This window comes from Oncorhynchus mykiss, chromosome 1 (assembly GCF_013265735.2).
Source record: "Oncorhynchus mykiss isolate Arlee chromosome 1, USDA_OmykA_1.1, whole genome shotgun sequence".
Lineage (NCBI taxonomy): Eukaryota > Metazoa > Chordata > Actinopteri > Salmoniformes > Salmonidae > Oncorhynchus > Oncorhynchus mykiss.
In genome coordinates this window covers 15,926,761-15,943,666 of record NC_048565.1, presented here as the reverse complement: position 1 = coordinate 15,943,666, position 16,906 = coordinate 15,926,761, and the positions used below count along the sequence as shown (strand labels likewise).

Here is a 16,906-nt window from a genome sequence, read left to right as displayed (position 1 = left end):
GACCAAGAGGGACGTTGACAAACCAAGAGGCAGCAGCCTTCTGTCTGTCTGGGAGAAATGTAGCCTTGACCTCATCATCATGTTGTTTTTTTACTGAGACTTCTCCAAAAAAACAGAGAGAAAAAAAGGGCTGAAATAGCAGAAACAAAAAGTGCTTTGTGCGAGTCAACTGCCTCGTCTCCCAGTCTTCAGAGAGTATCTCCTGTCACAGCCAATCGTATTCATCGGTCAGATCATGACACAGGCCTATAGGCTATGGTGGTTAACTGACTTCCTGTTTTATGTAACAAAAAGGTGAGCGAACACTGTCCTGGGGTCATTTCATCTTGTTCTTTAACTACTAAAGTAAGTTGGGCTGATTTCTATAAAACAATTAACACTCTTTGGCACTCTAGTTAGGCGACTGTGTGTTACCAGTGTTAAAACATTTGCACAATATACAGAACGGAGCTATCAGGTACTTTATTATTTGAAATATTTGAGATATAAAATAAACGTCTGAATTCATCTGTGTGTTCCGATCTCCAGGGTCGGCATTTCATTCTGAACGGTTTGGAATTAAGATCAGCCATACTATTCTGAGTTTCTAGACTGAACTGCCACTACAGACATTGTGATGATATGATTTTTCATTCAAGTTAAATTCAGTTGAAATATTGCTGATGCAATGCTACAGTAGCCTACTGTTATCTCTGTTGAGGATTTTGGCATGCTCATTCAAATCCCCCAGAGAGCACAAGGATATTCTGTAAGTGCCACAATGATTTAGCCATGAGAGCACTGTTTTCAGTATGCAGCCTATCTAAAAATAAAGAAAAGTTTTCTAACACTGAACGATTCGGGCAGCACAAAATATATTTTTGCCTTTTGGCAGGAAAGGGCAATCCAATCCTTGAATACAAAGCCCATATATGTAACAATTACTATGACAGAGTATCTCTAGACTGAGAAGACAGAGGCAAATGTCTCAGACTGGCACCCGGGCTAGAGAAAAACAAGGGTCTGGGGCCTGGGCATTACGTTACTTCCTCAACCTCATAACCTCAACCTCTGTCTGGTAGTGGTTTAGAACTTCCATTGAAAAGATGTAGCCATGTGTACTGATTCGCATGAACACATTCTGAGTGGAATGACTCAATTCAAAAGGAGTAATTAAAAGTAACGTATTTCTGTCTCTCAGTACATTGTCAAAAACACAAAACCAACGATTAAAAACAGGGATCGTATTTGGCCGGGGCTCAAAATAGGCCTAATCTTTGAGTTAGACAGTACAGCACATGAAGATTACAGTTACAATCATACTATGAAATGCAACCTTCAAGAACTAATAGCATGTTTCATCTGGGATGCAAGATGTAACTACAAAAAGGTCCAAATTTTTTCCTTAATTTCATTGCTATTTCAAATGTTAAAATATAACTTCCCGTAGGCAGTGGAAATTAACAGACTCCTTTATGCGATATTGGCTTTACCACGTGGGCCGGTCCTCAATCAACACAAAATGTCCCATAATGACGAAGCAAAAACACGCAAATATTATAAGACAAAAAAAACTGAAATATCACATTTACATAACTATTCAGACCCTTTACTCAGTACTTTGTTGAAGCACCTTTGGCAGCGATTACAGACTAGACTATTCGTGGGTATGATGCTAAAAGCTGGGCACATCTGTCTTTGGGGAGTTTCTCCCATTCTTCTCTGCAGATCCTCTCAAGCTGTGTCAGGTTGGATGGGGAGCATCGCAGCACAGATGTTCAGGTCTCTCCAGATATGTTAGATCGGGTTCAAGTCCAGGCTCTGGCTGGGCCACTCAAGGACATTTAGAGCCCTATCCCGAAGCCACTCCTGCGTTGTCTTGGCTGTGTACTTATGGTTGTTGTCCTGTTGGAAGGTGAACCTTCACACCAGTCTGAAGTCCTAAGCGCTCTGGAGCAGGTTTTCATCAAAGATCTCTGTACTTTGCTCCGTTCATCTTTCTCTCGGTCCTGACTAGTCTCCCAGTCCCTGCCGCTAAATAACATCCCCACAGCATGATACTGCCACCACCATGCTTCACCGTAGGGATGGTGCCAGATTTCTCCAGACGTGACGCTTGACATTCAAGCCATAGTGTTCAATCTTGGTTTCATCAGAACAGAGAATGTTTATCATGGTCTGAGAGTCCTTTAGTTGCCTTTAGGTAAATTGCAAGCAGGCTGTCATGTGCCTTTTACTGAGGAGTGGCTTCCGTCTGGCCACTCCCCCATAAAGGCCTGATTGGTGGAGTGCTAACAAGATGGTTGTCCTTTTGGAAGGTTCTCCCATCTTCACAGAGGAACTCTGGAGCTCTGTCAGAGTGAGCATTGGGTTCTTGGTCACCTCTCTGACCAAGGCCCTTCTCCCCTGATTGCTCAGTTTGGCTGGGCGGCTAGCTCTAGAAAAAGTCTCAGTTTGGAACCACTTCTTCCATTTAAGAATGATGGTTGCCAATGTGTTCTTGGGGACCTTCAATGCTGCAGAAATGTTTTGGTACTTTTCTCCAGATCTGTGCCTTAACACAATCCTGTCTCAGAGGTCAATGGATAATTCATTTGACCTCATGGCATGGTTTTTGCACTGAAATAAACTGTAAACTGTGGGACCTTATACAGACAGGTGTGTGCCTTTCCAAATCATGTCCAATCAATTTAACTTACCACAGATGTACTCCAATCAAGTTGTAGAAACATGATGATCAATGGAAAGAGGATGTACCTGAGCTCAATTTAAAGTCTCATTGCAAAGGGTCTGAATACTTATTTACATACGTTTTTTAAATTATTATTATTTATTTTTTTTCCTAAAAACCTGTTTTCACTTTTTCATTATGGGGTATTGTGTAGATTGAGGAGGAAAAATTGTTATTTCATCCATTTTAGAATAAGGCTGTAACTTAAAATGTGGAAAAGGTCAAGGTGTCTGAATACTTCCCGAATACACTGTAAATGTCTGGGGGCTGGACTAGGGCTGGCTTGGCGCAAAGAAACACCAGCAGGTCAAAATGTCTTATTTTTTCCAGGCTGTCAATCAAATTAACCACACATAAGAACCAGCAAAGCTGAACCATCTAACCGACAGACCCTCTGCACAGCGTTGTTCCCTCAATTTGCCCCTCCCCCCTCTTCTTTGGCAGCAATCAGAAGCTACTCATTCAAGGGTTTTTCTTTGTTTTTAATATTTTCTACATTGTAGAATTATAGTGAAGACATCAAAAACTACAAAACACATATAGAATCATGTAGTAACCAAAATAGTATTCTTCAAATAGCCACCCTTTGCCTTGATGACGGCATTGCACACTTTTGGCATTCTCTCAACCAGCTTCACCTTGAATGCTTTTCCAACAGTCTTGAAGGAGTTGGCTGCTTTTCCTTCACTCTGCAGTCCGACTCATCCCAAACCATCTCAATTTGGTTGAGGTCGGGGGATTGTGTAGGCCAGGTCATCTGATGCAGCACTACATCACTCCACTTATTGGTAAAATAGCCCTTACACAGCCCAGAGGTGTGTTGGGACATTGTCCTGTTGAAAAACAAAATTATCGTCCCACTAAGCGCAAATCAGATGGGATGGCGTATCGCTGCAGAATGCAGTGGTAGCCATGCAGGTTAAGTGTGCCTTGAATTCTAAATAAATCACAGATAGGGTGTGGGGGTACTTTGCTGGTGACGCTAACACCTCCATGCTTTACAGTGGAAAATACACATGCGGAGATAATCCGTTCACCCACACCGCGGTTGGAACCAAATATCTCCAATTTGGACTCCAGAAAAAAGGACAAATTTCCACCGGTTTAACGTCCATTGCTTGTGTTTCTTGGCCCAAGCAAGTCTCTTCTTATTGGTGTCCTTTAGTAGTGGTTTCTTTGCAGCAATTTGACCACAAAGTCCTGATTCACACAGTCTCCTCTGAACAGGTGATGTTGAGATGTCTGTTACTTGAACTCTGAAGAATTTATTTGGGCTGCAATTTCTGAGGCTGGTAACACTAATGAACTTATCCTTCGCAGCAGAGGTAACTTGGTCTTCCAATCCTGTGGCTGTCCTCATGAGCCAGTTTCATCACAGCGCTTGGTTTTTTCGACTGCACTTGAAGAAACTTTCAAAGTTCTTGAAATTTCCGCATTGACTGACATTCATGTCTTAAAGTAATAGACTGTCGTTTCTCTTTGCTTATTTGAGCTGTTCTTGCCATAATATGGACTTAGTCTTTTAACATATAGGCCCATCTTATACCCCCCCCCCCCCCCCCCCCCCCACCTTGTCACAACACAACTGATTGGCTCAATAGGAAATCAAGTCCACAAATGAACTTTTAAGAAGGCACACCTGTTAATTGAAATGCATTCCAGGTGACTGAAGCTGGTTGAGAGAATGCCAAGAGTGTGCAAAGATATCAAGGTTAAGGGTGGCTATTTGAAGAAACTCAAATATTTGTATTGGTTTACGACATGTGTGTTATGTCATAGTTGAGGTCTACACTATTAGTCTACAATGTAGAAAATAGTACAAATAAAGAAAACCCTTGAATGAGTAGGTGTTCTCAAACTTTTGCCCGGTAGTGTTTGTGGTAGTGGAGTAGGGGCCTGAGTGCACACACTTGCGTTATGAAATCTGTTCTGAATGTATTGTAAAGTTTTTAAAATTGTAGAACTTAGTTTTGCCAGACCCAGGAAGAGTCTATTGATGTGTCACACAGCAGTCTATTGATGTTCTGTATTATGTTTCATGTTTTGTGTGGACTCCAGGAAGAGTGGGGATGGGGATCCATAATAAATATGCATACAAATATAGGAGGGGAGGGATAGTGTATTAAGGGTAGAGAAAATCTATATTGTGATACATTTCCTGAATTGATGCGATAATGACAAATAGGAAAAAAAGTTTATAACAATGTGCACCACAGTTTATTAATGTATTCTCTTTTAAAATACTACTACTAGTTTAATGGTTGGAGCTTCCAATTGTTCCATTAACAGTCACCCATATTAGTGACTTAATTTCATTTCTAACTTCACATTTCTCTAATATAGGTTACTTATCGTAATGAACACTATCAGCAAAATGCCTGCGATATATGATTGGTATGGTCGGTGTCGCTAATTTTTTGTGTATCTTTCCAGCTCTAATTCAGGGGCTGCATTCATCTCTAAAAACAAGTGACATTAACAGAGAAAGTCAGATTCCAACACTTAAGAATGTCACAAAGAATATTTTTGTACAGCCCAAACCCAATCATTAACAAAACGCCTGCCTCGATCACTGACCAGGAACGAAGGAAATGTTGAGCTGTGTGACACACAGAAAGTGTGTGTGTGACAGTCACATGGCCCCTCAGTACACAGACAGATACAGTCTGACACAATCAAAAGGGGGAGTGTGGACTAAGATGGAAGAAAAACACTTTATAGATATGAAAAAGTGGGAGCGGGGGTAGACAGAAATACAGTTACAGTGCCTTCAGAAAGTATTCACACCACTTTACTTTTTACATATTTTGTTGCATTACAAAGTGGGATTAAAACTGATTGCATTGTACATTTTGTTAACGATCTACACAAAATGCTCTAATGTCAAAGTGGAAGAAAAATTTGAATATGACTTTGTTACTATTGGAAATATATATTGCTTAGATAAGTATTCAACACCCTGAATCAATCAATACATGTTAGAACAACCTTTGGGATCGATACCAGATGTGAGTCTTTCTGGGTAAGTCTTAAAGATTATTGCACAATAGAGGACGGCCGATTAATTAGGGCCGATTTCAAGTTGTCATAACAATCGGTAATCTGCCGTTTTGGATGCCGATTACATTGCAATCCACGAGGAGACCACCTGTTACGCAAGTGCAGCAAGGAGCCAAGGTAAGTTGCTAGTTAGCATTAAACTTATCTTATAAAATAAAATCAACCTTAACATAATCACTAGTTAACTACACATGGTTGATGATACTACTAGTTTAACTAGCTTGTCCTGCTTTGCATATAATCAATGCGGTGCCTGTTAATTTATCATCGAATCAGAACCTACTTTGCCAAAGGGGTGATGAATTAACAAAAGCACATTCGTGGGAAAAAAAGCACAATCGTTGCACAAAAGGACCTAACCATAAACATCAATGCCTTTCTTAAAATCAATACACAGAAGTATATACACTGCTCAAAAAAATAAAGGGAACACTAAAATAACACATCCTAGATCTGAATGAATGAAATATTCTTATTAAATACTTTTTTTTCTTTACATAGTTGAATGTGCTGACAACAAAAATCACACAAAAATGATCAATGGAAATCCAATTGATTTTATTTATTTATTTTTTTATTTTACCTTTATTTAACCAGGTAGGCAAGTTGAGAACAAGTTCTCATTTACAATTGCGACCTGGCCAAGATAAAGCAAAGCAGTTCGACAGATACAACAACACAGAGTTACACATGGAGTAAAACAAACATACAGTCAATAATAAAGTATAAACAAGTCTATATACAATGTGAGCAAATGAGGTGAGAAGGGAGGTAAAGGCAAAAAAGGCCTTGGTGGCAAGGTAAATGCAATATAGCAAGTAAAACACTGGAATGGTAGTTTTGCAATGGAAGAATGTGCAAAGTAGAAATAAAAATAATGGGGTGCAAAGGAGCAAAATAAATAAATAAATTAAATACAGTTGGGAAAGAGGTAGTTGATAGGGCTAAATTATATGTGGGCTATGTACAGGTGCAGTAATCTGTGAGCTGCTCTGACAGTTGGTGCTTAAAGCTAGTGAGGGAGATAAGTGTTTCCAGTTTCAGAGATTTTTGTAGTTCGTTCCAGTCATTGGCAGCAGAGAACTGGAAAGAGAGACGGCCAAAGAAAGAATTGGTTTTGGGGGTGACTAGAGAGATATACCTGCTGGAGCGTGTGCTACAGGTGGGAGATGCTATGGTGACCAGCGAGCTGAGATAAGGGGGGACTTTACCTAGCAGGGTCTTGTAGATGACATGGAGCCAGTGGGTTTGGCGACGAGTATGAAGCGAGGGCCAGCCAACGAGAGCGTACAGGTCGCAATGGTGGGTAGTATATGGGGCTTTGGTGACAAAACGGATTGCACTGTGATAGACTGCATCCAGTTTGTTGAGTAGGGTATTGGAGGCTATTTTGTAAATGACATCGCCAAAGTCGAGGATTGGTAGGATGGTCAGTTTTACAAGGGTATGTTTGGCAGCATGAGTGAAGGATGCTTTGTTGCGAAATAGGAAGCCAATTCTAGATTTAACTTTGGATTGGAGATGTTTGATATGGGTCTGGAAGGAGAGTTTACAGTCTAACCAGACACCTAAGTATTTGTAGTTGTCCACGTATTCTAAGTCAGAGCCGTCCAGAGTAGTGATGTTGGACAGGCGGGTAGGTGCAGGTAGTGATCGGTTGAAGAGCATGCATTTAGTTTTACTTGTATTTAAGAGCAGTTGGAGGCCACGGAAGGAGAGTTGTATGGCATTGAAGCTTGCCTGGAGGGTTGTTAACACAGTGTCCAAAGAAGGGCCGGAAGTATACAGAATGGTGTCGTCTGCGTAGAGGTGGATCAGAGACTCACCAGCAGCAAGAGCGACCTCATTGATGTATACAGAGAAGAGAGTCGGTCCAAGAATTGAACCCTGTGGCACCCCCATAGAGACTGCCAGAGGTCCGGACAACAGACCCTCAGATTTGACACACTGAACTCTATCAGAGAAGTAGTTGGTGAACCAGGCGAGGCAATCATTTGAGAAACCAAGGCTGTTGAGTCTGCCGATGAGGATGTGGTGATTGACAGAGTCGAAAGCCTTGGCCAGATCAATGAATACGGCTGCACAGTAATGTTTCTTATCGATGGCGGTTAAGATATCGTTTAGGACCTTGAGCGTGGCTGAGGTGCACCCATGACCAGCTCTGAAACCAGATTGCATAGCAGAGAAGGTATGGTGAGATTCAAAATGGTCGGTAATCTGTTTGTTGACTTGGCTTTCGAAGACCTTAGAAAGGCATGGTAGGATAGATATAGGTCTGTAGCAGTTTGGGTCAAGAGTGTCCCCCCCTTTGAAGAGGGGGATGACCGCAGCTGCTTTCCAATCTTTGGGAATCTCAGACGACACGAAAGAGAGGTTGAACAGGCTAGTAATAGGGGTGGCAACAATTTCGGCAGATAATTTTAGAAAGAAAGGGTCCAGATTGTCTAGCCCGGCTGATTTGTAAGGGTCCAGATTTTGCAGCTCTTTCAGAACATCAGCTGAATGGATTTGGGAGAAGGAGAAATGGGGAAGGCTTGGGCGAGTTGCTGTTGGGGGTGCAGTGCTGTTGACAGGGGTAGGAGTAGCCAGGTGGAAAGCATGGCCAGCAGTAGAAAAATGCTTATTGAAATTTTCAATTATGGTGGATTTATCAGTGGTGACAGTGTTTCCTATCTTCAGTGCAGTGGGCAGCTGGGAGGAGGTGTTCTTATTCTCCATGGACTTTACAGTGTCCCAGAACTTTTTTGAGTTAGTGTTGCAAGAAGCAAATTTCTGCTTGAAAAAGCTAGCCTTGGCTTTTCTAACTGCCTGTGTATAATGGTTTCTAGCTTCCCTGAACAGCTGCATATCACGGGGGCTGTTCGATGCTAATGCAGAACGCCATAGGACGTTTTTGTGTTGATTAAGGGCAGTCAGGTCTGGGGAGAACCAAGGGCTATATCTGTTCCTGGTTCTAAATTTCTTGAATGGGGCATGTTTATTTAAGATGGTTAGGAAGGCATTTTTAAAAAATATCCAGGCATCCTCTACTGACGGGATGAGGTCAATATCCTTCCAGGATACCCCGGCCAGGTCGATTAGAAAGGCCTGCTCGCTGAAGTGTTTCAGGGAGCGTTTTACAGTGATGAGAGGAGGTCGTTTGACCGCTGACCCATTACGGATGCAGGCAATGAGGCAGTGATCGCTGAGATCTTGGTTGAAGACAGCAGAGGTGTATTTAGAGGGGAAGTTGGTTAGGATGATATCTATGAGGGTGCCCGTGTTTAAGGCTTTGGGGAGGTACCTGGTAGGTTCATTGATAATTTGTGTGAGATTGAGGGCATCAAGTTTAGATTGTAGGATGGCTGGGGTGTTAAGCATGTTCCAGTTTAGGTCGCCTAGCAGCACGAGCTCTGAAGATAGATGGGGGGCAATCAGTTCACATATGGTGTCCAGAGCACAGCTGGGGGCAGAGGGTGGTCTATAGCAGGCGGCAACGGTGAGAGACTTGTTTTTAGAAAGGTGGATTTTTAAAAGTAGAAGTTCAAATTGTTTGGGTACAGACCTGGATAGTAGGACAGAACTCTGCAGGCTATCTTTGCAGTAGATTGCAACACCGCCCCCTTTGGCAGTTCTATCTTGTCTGAAAATGTTGTAGTTTGGAATTAAAATGTCTGAATTTTTGGTGGTCTTCCTAAGCCAGGATTCAGACACAGCTAGAACAACCCATGGAGGTCTGGATTTGGAGTCACTCAAAATTAAAGTGGAAAACCACACTACAGGCTGATCCAACTTTGATGTAATGTCCTTAAAACAAGTCAAAATGAGGCTCAGTAGTGTGTGTGGCCTCCACGTGCCTGTATGACCTCCCTACAACGCCTGGCATGCTCCTGATGAGGTGGCGGATGGTCTCCTTAGGGATCTCCTCCCAGACCTGGACTAAAGCATCCGCCAACTCCTGGACAGTCTGTGGTGCAACGTGGCGTTGGTGGATGGAGCGAGACATGATGTCCCAGATGTGCTCAATTGGATTCAGGTCTGGGGAACGGGCGGGCCAGTCCATAGCATCAATGCCTTCCTCTTGCAGGAACTGCTAACACACTCCAGCCACATGAGGTCTAGCATTGACTTGCATTAGGAGCAACCCAGGCCCAACCGCACCAGCACATGGTCTCACAAGGGGTCTGAGGATCTCATCTCGGTACCTAATGGCAGTCAGGCTACCCTCTGGCGAGCACATGGAGGGCTGTGCGGCCCCCCAAAGAAATGCCACCCCACACCATGACTGACCCACCGCCAAACCGGTCATGTTGGAGGATGTTGCAGGCAGCAGATCGTTCTCCACGGCGTCTCCAAACTGTCACGTCTGTCACATGTGCTCAGTGTGAACCTGCTTTCATCTGTGAAGAGCACAGGGCGCCAGTGGCGAATTTGCCAATCTTGGTGTTCTCTGGAAAATGCCAAACATCCTGCACGGTGTTGGGCTGTAAGCACAACCCCCACCTGTGGACGTCGGGCCCTCATACCACCCTCATGGAGTCGGTTTCTGACCGTTTGAGCAGACACATGCACATTTGTGGCCTACTGGAGGTCATGTTGCTCCTCCTTGCACAAAGGCGGAGGTAGCGGTCCTGCTGCTGGGTTGTTGCCCTCCTACGGCCTCCTCCACGTCTCCTGATGTACTGGCCTGTCTCCTGGTAGCACCTCCATGCTCTGGACACTATGCTGACAGACACAGCAAACCTTCTTGCCACAGCTCGCATTGATGTGCCATCCTGGATGAGCTGCACTACTTGAGCCACTTGTCTGGGTTGTAGACTCCGTCTCATGCTACCAATAGAGTGAAAGCACCGCCAGCATTCAAAAGTGACCAAAACATTTGCCAGGAAGCATAGGAACTGAGAAGTGGTCTGTGGTTATCACCTGCAGAACCACTCCTTTATTGGGGGTGTCTTGCTAATAGCCTATAATTTCCACCTGTTGTCTATTCCATTTGCACAACAGCATGTGGAATGTATTGTCAAATCAGTGTTGCTTCCTAAGTGGACAGTTTGATTTCACAGAAGTGTGATTGACTTGGAGTTACATTGTGTTGTTTAAGTGTTCCCTTTATTTTTTTGAGCAGTGTATTTTTTTAAACCTGCATATTTAGTTAAAAGAAATGCATGTTAACAGGCAATATTAACTAGGGAAAGTGTCACTTCTCTTGCGTTCAGTGCAAGCAGAGTCCGGGTATATGCAGCAGTTTGGGCCGCTTGCCTCGCTGCGAACTGTGTGAAGAGCATTTCTTCCTAACAAAGACCATCATTAATTTGCCAGAATTTTACATAATTATGACTTAACATTGCACAACCTTCAATGTAACAGCAATATTTAGACTTAGGGTTTCCACCCGTTCTATAAAATACGGAACAGTTTCCGTATTTCACTGAAAGAATAAACCTTTTGTTTTCGAAATGCTAGTTTCCAGATTTGCCCATATAAATGACCAAAGGCTTGTATTTCTGTGTGTTTATTATATTTTAACTAAGTCCATGATTTGATAGAGCAGTCTGACTGAGCGGTGGTAGACAGCAGCATGCTCGTAAGCATTCATTCAAACAGCACTTTCCTGCGTTTGCCCGCAGCTTTTCGCAATGCTTGAAGCACAGTGCTGTCAATGACTTCATGCCTATCAACTCCCAAGATTAGGCTGGCAATACAAAAGTGCCTGCAAGAACATCCAATAGTCAAAAGGTATATGAAATACAAATGGTCCTATAATTCCTACAACCCAAAACTTCTTAACTGGGAATATTGACGACTCATGTTAAAAGGAACCACTAGCTTTCAAATGTTCTCATGTTCTGAGCAAGGAACTTAAACGTTAGCTTTTTTACATGGCACATTTTGCACTTTTACTTTCTTCTACAACACTGTTTTTGCATTATTTACACCAAAATGAACATGTTTCATTATTTATTTGAGACCAAATATTGATGTATTATATTAAGTTAACATAAAAGTGTTAATTCAGTATTGTTGTAATTGTCATTATTACAAATATGTGAAAATTTAATTTAAAAAATAAAAATCGGCATCTGCTTTTTTTGGTTCTCCAATAAATCGGTGTTGAAAAATCATAAAATCGGTCAACCTCTATTGTACAATATTTGCCCTTGTTTTTTTCAAATTTCTTCTTCTTCTTATTTTTTTAACCTTTATTAAACTAGGCAAGTCAGTTAAGAACAAATTCTTATTTTCAATGACGGCCTAGGAACAGTGGGTTAACTGCCTGTTCAGGGGCAGAATGACAGATTTCTACCTCGTCAGCTCGGGGATATGAACTTGCAACCTTTCGGCTACTAGTCCAACACTCTAACCACTAGGCTACCCTGCCAATGCTCAGTCAAGTTGGTTGTTGATCATTGTTAGATAGTCTATTGCAAGACTTACATGGCTAAGCTAATTTAGGTAAAAATTGTAACTAGGCAACCAATGTAAACTAACTCAGCAGGACCCGGTCTTTCAAAGATAATTAGTAAAAATCCAAATAACTTCACAGATCTTCATTGTAAAGGGTTTAAACACTGTCTCCCATGGTTGTTCAAGAACCATAAACAATTAATGAACATGCACCTGTGGAACGGTAGTTAAGACACTAACAGCTTACAGACAGTAGGCAATTAAGGTCACAGTTATGAAAACTTAGGACACTAGAAGAGGCCTTTCTACTGACTCTGAAAAACACCAAAGATGCCCAGGGTCCCTGCTCATCTGCGTGAACGTGCCGTAGGCATGCTGCAAGGAGGCATGAGGACTGCAGATGTGGCCAGGGCAATACATTTCAATGTCCATACTGTGAGAAGCCCAAGACAGCGCTACAGGGAAACAGGACGGACAGCTGATCGTCCTCGCAGTGGCAGACCACATGTAACAACAGCTGCACAGGATCGGTACATTCGAACACCTGCGAGACAGGTACAGGATGGCAACAACAACTTCCCAAGTTACATCAGGAACGCACAATCCCTCCACCAGTGCTCAGACTGTCCGCAATAGGCTGAGAGAGGCTGGACTGAGGGCTTGTAGGCCTGTTGTAAGGCAGGTCCTAACCAGACATCACAGGCAACAACGTCGCCTATGGGCACAAATAGGACTGGCAAAAAGTGCTCTTCACCGACGGGTCGCAGTTTTGTCTCACCAGGGGTGAGGGTCGGATTTTCATTTATCGTCGAAGGAATGAGTGTTACACCTAGGCCTGTACTCTGGAGCAGGATCGATTTGGAGGTGAAGGGTTCGTCATGTTCTTGGGAGTTGTGTCACAGCATCATCGGACTGAGCGTGTTGTCATTGCAGGCAATCTCAACGCTGTGCGTTACAGGGAAGACATCCTCCTCCCTCATGTGGTACCCTTCCTGCATGCTCATCCTGACATGACCCTCCAGCATGACAATGCCACCAGCCATACTGCTCGTTCTGTGCGTGATTTCCTGCAAGACAGGAATGTCAGTGTTCTGCCATGGCCAGCGAAGAGCCCGGATCTCAATCCAATTGAGCACATCTGGGACCTATTCGATCAGAGGGTGAGGGCTAAAGCCATTCCCCCCAGAAATATCTGTCAACTTGCAGGTGCCTTGGTGGAAGAGTGGGGTAACATCTCACAGCACGAACTGACAAATCTGGTGCAGTCTGTGAGGAGATGCACTGCAGTATTTAATGCAGCTTTCTGTTAGTCGCATGTCTATGAAACTTGTTCAGTTTATGTCTCAGTTGTTGTATCTTACGTTCGTACAAATATTTACACATGTTAAAGTTAGCTGAAAATAATGCAGTTGACAGTGAGGTCATTTCTTTTTTTGCTGAGTTTTATATTTGGCCTGTGAATTTGTCTTCCAGTGTGTCTGTTGGAAAGTAGATTGAACCAAGTTTTCCTCTAGGATTTTGCCTGTGCTTAGCTATATTTTGTTTCTTTTTTATCCTAAAAAACAAAAGTCCCAGGCTCTTGCAGATGACAAGCATACCAGTAACATGACGCAGCCACCACAATGCTTGAAAATATGAAGAGTGGTACGCAGTGATGTGTTGGATTTACCCCAAACATAACACTTTGTATTTAGGACAAAAATGTGTTGCAATATGTTTTGCAATATTCCTTTTGTGCAAACAAGATGCAGGTTTTGGAATATTTGTATTCTGTACAGGCTTCCTTTTCACTCTGTAATTTAGGTTAGTATTGTGAAGTAACTACAATGTTGTTGATTCATACTCAGTTCTATCACAGCCATTAAAGTTGAACTGTTTTAAAATCACCATTGCCCTCATGGTGAAATCCCTTAATGGTTTCCTTCCTTTCCGGCAAATGAGTTATGAAGGGCGCCTATATGTTTTTAATGACTTAGTGTATTGACACACCATCCAAAGTGTAATTAATAACCGCACCATGCTGAAAGGGATATTCAATGTCGTGTTTTTTTTATTTATTTTTTATTTTAATCTACCAATAGGTTCCCTTCTTTGCGAACAATTGGAAAACGTCCCTGGTATTTGTGCATCAATATGTGCTTAAAATTCACTGCTTGACAGAGGGACCTTACAGATGATTGTGTATGTATGGGGTACAGATATGTGGTAGTCATTCAAAAATCATGTTAAACACTAGTATTGCACACAGAGTGAGTCCATGCAACTTATCTGACTTAACCTTTTGCGTGTAGGGGGCATTATTTTCGTTTTTGGCTAAAAAAACGTACCCATTTGAAACCGCCTATTTCTCAGCCCCAGAAACTAGAATATGCATAGAATTGTCAGATTAGGATAGAAAACACTCTAAAGTTTCCAAACTGTCAAAATATTGTCTGTGAGTATAACAGAACTGATATTGCAGGCGAAAACCTGAGGAAAATCCAATCTGGAAGTGCCTCTTATTTTGAAACCTCTGTTCCTATGTATGCCTATCCTCCATTTAAAGGGATATCAACCAGATTCATTTTTCTATGGCTTCCCTAAGGTGTCAGTCTTTAGACATAGTTTCAGGCTTTTATTTTCAAAAATTAGCGAAAAATATCACATTGCATAAGTGGATAGGTGGGGGCACTCAGAGTGAGTAAATCGGCCATTGTTTCTCCCGGTCCTATTGAAAAACCTACACTCACGGTTGATATATTATCGAATATATATTTTAAAAACAATCTGAGGCTTGATTATAAAAATTGTTTGACATGTTTCTGTGGACATTATGGATATTATTTGGAATTTGTCTGCGTTGTCGTGACCGCTCTTTCCTGTGGATTTCTGAACATAACGCGACAAACAAACGGAGGTATTTGAATATAAAAATAATCTTTATGGAACAAAAGGAAAATTTGTTGTGTAACTGGGAGTCTCGTGAGTGAAAACATCCAAAGATCAAAGGTAAACGATTAAATTGATTGCTTTTCTGATTTTCGTGACCTAGCTACTTAATGCTTAGTGTACATAATGTTTTTCTATGCTATCGATAAACTTACAAATGCTTGGATTGCTTTCGCTGTAAAGCATAATTTCAAAATCTGAGATGGGTGGATTAACAAAAGGCTAAGCTGTGTTTTGTAATATTGCACTTGTGATTTCATGAATATGAATATTTTTTTGGAATGTTATTTGACTGTGGCGCTATGCTATTCAGCGGTTGCTGATGACAATTATCCCGCTTAAGGGATGGGTAGCGTCAAGAAGTTAAGCACGTTAACTTATTTAGGCTTGCCATAACAAAAAAGGGTTAAATACTTATTGACACAAGACATTTCAGCTTTTCATTTTTTATTGATTTGTAAAAATGTCTATAAACATAACTCCACTTTGACATTATGGGGTATTGTGTGTACATCAGTGACACAGTCAATTTAATCCATTTTAAATGCAGGCTGCAACAACAAAATATGAAAAAGGCAAGGGGTGTGAATTCTTTCTGAAGGCACTGTAAATGACCGACTGCCAAAACTCACTTCAGCCGTTACCATGAACAAACATTCAAAAGGACTGAACTTTACACACCCAGTCTCCTTATGTGGTACAAGCTCAACAAATCGCAGCCTAAGTCTAGCGTTTGGACAATCACACACACAGCAGCATTGTCCCCAATACCCTACGCCAGCCCAAGCTGAACCAGATATGTGACCGAGCACCTTGATTCGATCTTATGAAGCAACATTTTAAATTTGTGTTTTTTACATTGAATAAAAGCAGAGACACAGAGCTACAAAATGGTATATCATACACTGCATTTGAAGAACAATGGGAAAGAATTCTGCTTTGAAAGTTGATCAACTTGTAACCTCACTTTTGAGAAAATGGCCTTCGAATATTTTGGTAGCTACTTCGTCTACAGCAATTCAACATTGTTCACACCCTCTTAAGTTTTAGCCCCACCCATCTCTTTTAGGGTTGATCTGAGAGTTCTGTCCTAACAACAACAACAGTCAAGCACCCAAGCTAACATGCTAATGTTGGCTAGCTTACTAACTACTTCCAGACAAATGAGAGAACAGCTCAGACCATTTTACTCGACCTAGCAGAGCTGGTTAAGCTGTTAAGTTATCCAGAGTGTTGGTGACTGCAACTGTGCTGCTGGCAACAATTTACGCTTTTTTTTGGCCAACGTTTACTGACAGACATTGGCCATATTCAACGGGTGTTGAGCTTTCAGGAATTCGTCAGTTATTCTGTGCTCTGGCACACAGACGAGAGTGCTCTGAAATCGGAGTAGATAGCCAGAGCAAATTTACCAGCTAAGTCTATCAACCGTTGTCGCAGTGACATTCTATTGAAATTGATACTTGAAGATGTGTTGCTAGCTAGCTAAACAATTAACCATAATCCCAACTCATGACGTTACTACCCTGCAGGTAGCTAACCAACCAGGTTTAACGTTAGCTAGCTAACATTAGGCTATAACTAGCAAAGCAAATGGCTCCGAGATACAAATAATATGATACACGTAATGTTAGCTAGCTAGCTAGACAGCTAATGTTAGCTAGCTAGATAACACTACCCTTTAACTTGAAATGAAAATGATTACCTACACATACTGACCAGCTCAAATAGACAGAAGCATGCAATTTGGAAGACCAATCCGAACTCAACTTTCAGCATATCCAGCCCAAAAATGATCTCAGCTATGCATGGCTAGCGGGAAGG

General features: G+C 41.9%; 1 protein-coding gene across 1 annotated transcript in view; it reads right to left on the bottom strand.

The window, feature by feature from the left end:
* The window catches only part of LOC110490588 (microtubule-associated protein 1B), a 53,354-nt gene that overhangs the window by 32,190 nt on the left and 4,258 nt on the right, over positions 1 to 16,906 (bottom strand). The gene's annotated exons all lie outside the window — the stretch shown is intronic.